The sequence below is a fragment of the Moschus berezovskii genome, chromosome 9, assembly GCF_049115385.1.
Source record: "Moschus berezovskii isolate FMDL1 chromosome 9, NW_MosBer_1.0, whole genome shotgun sequence".
In the NCBI taxonomy this organism is placed as follows: Eukaryota; Metazoa; Chordata; class Mammalia; order Artiodactyla; family Moschidae; genus Moschus; species Moschus berezovskii.
The window spans coordinates 101,414,878-101,424,228 of record NC_142468.1 but is presented as its reverse complement, the minus strand read 5'-3'; the positions used below and the strand labels follow the sequence as shown (position 1 = coordinate 101,424,228).

At 35.8% G+C, this 9,351-nt stretch overlaps 1 pseudogene; it reads left to right on the top strand.

The window, feature by feature from the left end:
- The first annotated feature begins 6,758 nt into the window (after positions 1-6,758).
- LOC148776716 (olfactory receptor 4N5-like) lies at positions 6,759-7,868 on the top strand (annotated as a pseudogene).
- The last annotated feature ends 1,483 nt before the right edge of the window (positions 7,869-9,351 follow it).

Here is a 9,351-nt window from a genome sequence, read left to right as displayed (position 1 = left end):
GGTTTCTTTGTCTCTACATCTTTTCTCCTATTTTTTCCATTATGTCTTTCCCTTCTCCCCTCTTTTCTCCTGTCTTTTCCAATTACATTTCAATCTGTCTTTCTGGGAATTTATATTATTATATTCATTTTACCCAAGCAAAATGACATATATTCAAAGTTATTTATGTGCACCACATATGGCTGAATTGGATATAAATTTGAATGAAAGTACACTTGATCATATATTGTATTCCTTTTGTAAAAAATGTTTGTTATTTTAATTTTAATGTAATAGGTTTATTTCACTTCTTAAACAAAAAGTTAAATTAAGTTTTTACAATTAAGTATTTTTCTTCCATATATCATTAATTTAGAAACTAAAAATTCTTTATTTTGTTACAGCTGAACACACATTAAAAAAGTGAATACCTATAAATACAAAAATAACAGTAGAATAATTCTTTTATTTGAGACAGCATATCCTTAGAGAGACTATTCTACAAGACATCATGAAGTTCTCTTATTTAAGGAGAATTATTCCAGAAAAACATTTTGAGCATAATATATTCTCTGTCTAATTCTTCTATACAAAGAAATGCAGGTAGTAACATATTTATCATTGCTTTATTTTCACTATTTAATTTCTGATTAAAAAACCCAGCATTTTCATCACTTGTATGAATTGTATAATAAGATCTAAAATAATCTCCCTAGACTTTCTACTTTCATTATGCTTAATAAACATATGTGCCATTCCATGATCACTGTCACTGATAAATTGTCAAATTCTAAATCCTAACAAGACCTGTGTGGCTCTAGCTGGTACATTTTTTAACAGTTAATCCTTAAAATATTCTCATCTTTCCCTCTTTCTAATTCTAATATTGCCACTGGAAGTACTCTGCAGGCTTAAAGTAGCTATAATACCCCAAGCACTCCTTGTTGCATTATAAGTAGTAGAACAGATTTAGAATTCATCATGTTTCACCATGAGAATATATATTTAAGGAAAAATTGTGGAATGATCAGTTAATCTCCTTTTCATCAGGAGGAAGATAATAGCTATTTGTTTGAGAGTAACAATAAACACCTGGCGAGGTGAAATTTTTGCTCAGTCTTCCTATTTGAAAGACATTGAAAGGAAGAAGATAATAGAAAACAATTCACATTGTAACTGTCCGGGGACGTTTGCTGCCTGAAAATGCATGACAATAGGATACTGTTGCAGGAACAGAGAAAAGGTGAGATCTACATTCCAACAGCACTTCTACCCTGTGCCTCAAATACAACTCCTGCCACATCCTCGTGGTGCTTAGTGTTACTTTAAAGAAATTAAAATTTTTATTTCCACTATTATAAAAAAGTGTAAATGCCAGTAGCTTTAGGAGATTAATCATCTGAATTTAAATTGGGATATCATACGAATGATTTTTCCTCACGCTAAATCAGATATAAAGGGAGGAAGAATCAGAGTCCTAAGAGTCCCAGAAACAAACTACACTGACCTCACAAGTTTGCAAATTTCTTGGATCATGCACTCAATGGGCATGAGTATTTTCTTTTGCATCTGGTCCTAACATACAAAAACGTAAGGCTCCAAGTTAAGAATCTTAAAACAAGAAAGACTTGATTCACAAACCCTAGCTGAAATAGTTAAGAAAACTTTACCTGGGCACTTTCTTGAACATCCACAATCTTCTACCCTGAAATGATTCAGATCGAAGCTGTCATCATCTTTGATGGAATAAACTCCATGGCAATGACCAAAGATCTATTGATATAGTGTCCATTTATCATTTTTTACCAGAATTTGTCTAATTACTGGATGTTTTAGTTCAGTCTAAGTAGATGTGAATTGGCTACTGATCGTCTCATTTGACCCCGAAAGATGGGATATATTATTTCTCCTTTTAAGATTAAAAGAAGATTTTAAAACACTAAGTGACTTGCCCAAGGTTATACAGTTACCAAACTATAGAAATAGTCACTTATGTTAAATAGAACATCTTCAAATAATATTCATGATATTATATAAAATCTTGGAGTATTAAAGGAAAATAAAAATTTCTATGATCTAATTTAACTATTCCATTTAATTTATAAGATACTGTATGGGTGAAGATTTGTGCAATTGAATAAAATTTTACATAATCCTCAATTCTACTGTCAATTAAATATTTCTTATTCTTCTGCCTGATCCACATTTTTTAAAATTCGTAGTAATGGTAACAATATATTGTATTAAAATATAGAAAACATTACATTACCAGAAACCACATTGTCATATTTGAACTTTCATCTTGGCAAGGGTGGTATTAAGGAGATTAATTTTAGAGCACAAAGTCATTCCGTATCTATCAGAATGAGTTAAAAACAGACAAAACATGTGAGAGAATGTGTGATTGAGTGACTAATGTGTGATTGAGACTGAGTAAATTTCAGAGGATAGTATTCAGGAGAAAAGGCCTAGCACTGAAGACCAAGTGAAGAATTTTCAGTCTGTAGAAAATCCACTCTAAGTGAAAATTTAGGAAGCACCTACCATACTCCCTCTACCATGGAATGAGAAAAACAATCTATTATCTCAGAACTAATGGAAAGACAGGCATGGAACACGATGAAATAGAATACATATAGAGAAGAAAGTGAAAAGGATTTAACACTGAAAGAATTTGGGCAAAAAGAGGGAAAAGAAAGAGAATGACAAGAAAGGAAGCAAGGAGGACGGGAAAGCAAGAGCTCTAACAAGGAAGAGAAACTGCAAGAAAAAATAAAAGAATAAAATTGAAACTAAAAGAAGCTAAAGAAAATATAAATATAAAAAGAATAATTGAGAAATGAATGTATTAAGGTAGAATTAACAGGAAGAGAATGGGAAATTATAGAAAAACAAGAACAGGAAATAAATGGGGAAAGATTAAAGAGCGAGATGCCAGGGTGGTAATCAGGTCCCCAGAGGGGAGCTGATCTGACAGCAGCTGGAGGCTAGGCATGCTCAGCATTGCTTGTGGATGGAAGCTGCGGGTCCGCACTCTGAGAAAGAGGGAAAAGAGATAGACATCTCTCCCCGTGCATCTTCAGTGCCACATGTGTTTTTGTACCAGTTGAAATAACAAGGAATATTAGAGATGATGAGAGCATTCAGATCTCTATCTTAGCCTACGCTGATAGTACTTCTTTGCTTTATAGGATTAGGACAAAAGCTTGTCCCTCTAAGATCCACTGTTTGGGGCTTTTTTTTTTTCCCAGAATGCTTTTTTTTTAAAATTTAATTTCCTGTTTTAATTGTTAGAAAATTATACAAAGAAATACAGTAGCAATTTATTATATATATATATATGTTTATAGCATATTAAAGAATATGAAAACAAGAGCATAAAGCATGGAGGGAGAAATTACAAATGATACTCGAAGCCATTATTTTCTATGTACAGTATGATGGTATTATTTGAATTTGAACCATGGTACCTTAAAGATGTATATTTTTAAATTTTATTTGCCTATTTGTTTTTAATTGAAACATATATGTACCATATTATATTAGTTTCAGGTATTCTACATAGTGATTTGACATTTGCACACATTATGAAATGATCACCACAGTAAGTCTAGCAGAATGCTTTTTTTTAGTCATCCAAGGCACACCTGTCCTTTATCTCTGTGATGAGCACAACTTGAGAATCACTGGAATAGAAGGTATGTACGTGAGAATGGGAGAAGAGTAGTGAATTTAAAATATTAAGTGGTATAGAGTTTCATTTGTTAATAACAAATAGGAAGTAGAGGTGGATGATGGAAAATAAAAGGTGGAGTGGAAGAGCTTGTAACTCATAGTGATCCCTCTGTCCTGGAACTATTAACCCAAAGAAATAACCTTGAGCACCTGAAATGCACAAAACTTAAGAGCAGATAGAGGGAGCTGTAGACTTACTTTCCTAAGAACAGGTTTCTACAGGGAGAAGGAAGAATGAATGTGGAGACAAATCAGCGTTTAAGTGGATAAAAGAAAGAAAGACGCTCCTAAACTAATCTGAAGGTCACCAAAGGTACTTTTTTCCTATTTAAATTTTCTTAGACTCACAATGTGTGAATACGTATTTTTATGCACAAATATGTGCCCATGAGTTATGGTTTGGTTGGTTTAGTCCCAAAGTCGTGTCCAACTCTTGCAACCCCACAGACTGTAGCCTGCCAGGCTCCTCTGTCCATAGGATTCTCCAGGCAAGAATATGGGAGTGGGTTGACATTTCCTTCTCCAGGGGATCTTCCCGACCCAGGAATCGAACTCAGGTCTGCATTGCGGGCAGATTCTTTACTGCTTAAGCTATGAGGGAAGTCCACCCCTGAGTTATAAACACCTTTTTTGTCACACTTGGCTGCTCCTTACAAATGTTACTAATCACACAGAACACATGTTCTGATGTTTCTTAATAAGTGTGCCTAAAATACTGGTGGATTGTCTGAATTTCCCATGAGTTCCCTATACAGACTTGTTAAAGCTGATCTTCCTTTACTCTTTCCTTTTCTTTTTTCCTCTTTCTAGGGATACTAGTAATAATTATGTCAAATTTCAATTAGAAATTTTTTCCTCTCTACTCTTCTCTGCCACACTAAATAGTAGTTAAAGAAATCTGGAGAAGGAAGTGACAACCCACTCCAGTATTCTTGCTGGGAAAATCCCATGGACAGAGAAGCCTGGCAGGCTACAGTCCACGGTGTCACAAAGAGTCAGACACAACTAGAGCGACTGAGCACAGTACAAATAATACTTATTGAGATACAAAAAGCATATCATAAATTTACCATTTAGACCGTATTATTCAGTGCTAAGTGTATTTAATGAGCTATGCAAGCATCAACATGATATAATTTTAGAACATTCTGTCACTCCCCATGAAATCTCATACTCATTAACAGTCACTCTAATCCCATTCCTATTCCTTGGCAAACTCTCTTCTACTTTCTATATCTACAGATTTGCCTTGTCTGGACATTTTGCATAAATTGAATTAAACAATATGTGGTCCTTTGTGACTGGCTCCTCTTATATAGCATAATGGTTTTGAGTTATATGCATGTTGTAACATACATCAGTACTCCATTCCTTTTCATTGCTAAATTGCATTCCACTGTATGCATAGCATTTTTGAAAATCAACATTGTGTGCAATTAAAAATCAAGGGAAATATTGCTACATGTCACATTATAATATTTTGTTATAGTCAACAACCTTTCTTCTTTTACATCATTCTTCTCAACAAATATGCACAAATATCACATATGTGAATATTTACTTACAGAATGTTTCTACAACTATAGCAATGTAAAACTTAGAAATCAATCACAAATACTTTTAAAAATTCAAAGCATGATTTATAATAATATATGGAGAAGTTCCACTGTTTTTATGCACCCTAATGGATTATCTTGTTTATCCACTGAGATGAGCATATTCCATTTTGGAGACCACTATATAGACTAAACCTTCATTCTGGATGTCATGAACAGAATTCTTTAGATCAGATTATAGCCCACAAGGACGAAGCATTTACATAAGCAAATAGCAATTATTTAAGCACCTAAATAAAATCATACAAGTTGATAGTAGTAACTTTATTGCCTGGAAAGTCCCATGGACAGAGGAGCCTGGTGGGCTGCAGTCCATGGGGTTGCAAAGAATCAGACACAACTGAGCACACACACACAATCTGTTTAAACTGAGGAACACATACCTTTTCTCCCCTATGACTTACTAATTAGAATAAAAAAGAAAAGTGTCATTGTAAATTTAAGAATCTTAACTGAAATTGCTCTATTTTTCTCATCTGTTAAATGATATATTAGACTACATGTTCTATATGGTCATTTCCAGATCTAGCTTTGATTTTATTAGTTGAGATAGTCAAGATATTTTATATATTCTAATAAGGTTTACATTACAAGAAAATATTTGTGGGAATAGCATTTGGCAATCATCCTGAGATCTGAGGGAAAAGTAGACTGTGGATATATATGGTGAGCAAGTAAGACCAGACTAGTATTCATTAGAATTTAAGAACAGGGTGTGGAACACATGCAGGATTGGGGACCAGTCAGAGGTGTAAGTCGGGGAATGTGTGCTTAGTTGCTCAGTCATGTCTGACTCTTTGTGACCCCATGGGTTGAAGCTCCTCTGTCCATGGAATTACCCAGGCAAGACTGCTGGAGTGGGTTGCCATTACCTCCTCCAGGGGATCTTTCTGATCCAGGGATCAAACTTGCATCTCCTGTATTTCCTGCATTGGCAGGTGAATTCTTTAGCACTCAGTCACCTGGGATGCCCCAATTAGGGGAATACCTCTGAGTTAGGTGTAACGTAGTGGACTTGCTGAGATCCAGGTGACTAAATGGAGTAAGGTTGCACAAGGGCACCAAAGCAAAACACTGTGATGGAACTAATAAGGCACAAATTCTGAAAACAAGGTACACAGCTGCAAATCAGGAACTGGGGATTCTGCAGGAACTGGAGGAAAGAAGCATCTGCAAAATATCTTTGCTCTGTGGAGATGAAGAAGGGGACCAAAACTCAGCACCTAACCTAAGCATTAGAGACAGTGCACCACTGACAGCAACAAGAGCAACAGCAGCCTGACAACCTTAATAGTGACCAGTGTCGCTTTGATCAGGAGTTTTCTAGCATGCTTCAAGCAAAATAGCTTAGGAACACAATTATACAGAAACACACGCTTCAATAGGAATGCAAGTGTGGCCATAAGATCAGTGTCTTGGAGAATCAGGAAAATGAAAGGTAGAAAATTTAACTGAAAACAAAGGAGACCTATGATGCAAAAACTGCATTCAGCTGGCAAGGTGCTGGATGTGGAAAATATCATTTTTATTTGGAGCAGAGCTAGGGGATAGATGGAAAGGTGGGTATAACAGATGGTATTCTGCTCTTGGTTATTCCGCAGACTGAGCACTGATGGAGGGGGAGAACAGCACTGCGGTGACAGCGTTCATCCTACCTGGTCTGACCCAGTCTCAAGATGTTCAACTCCTGGTTTTCACACTAGTCTTAATTTTCTACCTCATCATCCTCCCTGGAAATGTCCTCATCATCCTCACCATCAGGTCAGACCCCGGCCTCACGGCCCCCCTCTACTTCTTCCTGGGCAACCTGGCCTTCCTGGATGCATCCTACTCCTTCATCGTGGCTCCCAGGATGCTGGTGGACTTCCTCTCTGAGAAGAAGGTGATCTCCTATAGAGGCTGCATCACTCAGCTCTTCTTCTTGCACTTTCTTGGGGCAGGGGAGATGTTCCTTCTTGTTGTGATGGCTTTTGACCGCTACGTTGCCATCTGTCGTCCTTTACACTATTCAACTGTCATGAACCCTAGGGCCTGCTATGCCTTGCTGTTGGCTCTGTGGCTTGGGGGATTTACTCATTCCATTGTTCAAGTGGCTCTTATTATCCACTTGCCCTTCTGTGGTCCAAACCGACTGGACAACTTCTTCTGCGACGTGCCACAGGTCATCAAGCTGGCCTGCACTGACACCTTTGTGGTGGAGCTCCTGATGGTCTCCAACAGTGGCCTGCTCACCCTGCTGTGCTTTCTGGGGCTTCTGGCCTCCTATGCAGTCATCCTCTGCCATGTAAAGGGGCACTCCTCTGAAGGGAAGAGCAAGGTTCTTTCCACATGCACCACCCACATTATCATCGTGTTTCTCGTGTTTGGACCTGCCATCTTCATCTACACCCGCCCCTTCAGAGCCTTCCCAGCTGACAAAGTGGTTTCTCTCTTTCACACTGTAATCTTTCCTTTGATGAACCCTGTGATTTATACCCTTCGCAATCAGGAAGTAAAAGCTTCATGGGGAAGTTGCTGAGTCATCACATGGTTTGCTGAATGCAATGGAAAGACTGGAAAACCAAGGAAGGGAGTAAGTTCATTTGGAATTAAACAAGTTATTTATTCATTAACACACCGAATCAATCAAGCAATTAGCAAATAATGTATTTATTAAACACTTTCCGGTTACAGGCATTATTCTAAGTATATGAATGGGACAGATAAGATTCCAGATCTGCTGTATTTGAGTGGATAAAGACAGGTTATACTATTAAACTGAAAAAAAGACACAGTGTCTGAAAGAGATAATGCTCTAAAGTTAACTAAAAATAATGGCATGTTAGAGTTTGACTGAGAGATGGTAGTTACTTTATTTTTGGTTGTTAAGCAAGATATTGAGTGGTATTTAGCTGATATCCAGATGATTTGAAACAAACAACCATGCAATAACCATGGGAACTGAATATTCTAGGCAGAGAGGATGACTAATACAAGGACACAAAGATCTTATAAGCTTGATCCATTTGAAAATCATAAAGAAAAATAGACTGGCTGTAGCATAGTTAGTGTGAAAGTGGTAGAAATTGAAGCTAGAGAGATTGGTATATATATTTTAGGTGATAAAAAGATGTTCAATATATTCAAATTTCAAAGAGAGGCCAAAAAAGGTATTAAGTAAAAGAGTGACTAATGTTTCATATTTGATTTAAAGCAGGATTTTCGAGATTCTAAATAAAGGGTTTTGCGTAGTAAAATATCATTAAGTACAAAGTATCATACTGTTACATAATTTTAATGGACACTTAAAGATGTAGTTGTTTGTTTCTAATTTGGTGGATTGAGGTAAAGAAAGCTGTTATATCCTATGGAAAATGGTCATGAAAGAGTTTAACTTCACATTTCAAAGTTTTGGAGAGTTTTGTGGTTATTCATAATGGTAATTTTTTAAATCTTAGAAAGGAATTTGAGTTCACTCAAAAATCTTTTCACTTAATACAATAATGATAGGTATTTTGTATACAGTATATTTGGTATATTATTATTTGGTTACAGATAACTAAACTTTTCTGGTTATTTTGTAAAGAAGGTAATATAAGGCATTAAGTGCTTACAAAATCATGGAAAGTGCTGTAAAGGTATATTTGGTATGGTACTCAGTGATAATCCAAAAACATTGCCAACAAATTGGTATATAAAACAAGTTACTGTCCTCATAGCAATTATAAAGCTGGGGGATATAGAAGCAGATTGTCAATTATGTTGATACATGTAAAAAAGTACATACTGAAAATTGACTGTACAAAAAATAGTAGATATCTCATGAGACTTTTATATATATGACATATGTATATACATGTATAAATTCATGACAATAGTGCAAAATGAAAGATCACTTATATTTAATGATATTATTGATATGACTACATTAAAATTTGTTTTCTTGCCAGATGTTTTGTATTACTCTATTTTTTCTGCTTTCTTTTGGTTTAATTGAAAAAGGAGAAGAAATGAGGGCTTCCCTGGCAGCTCAGATAGTAAA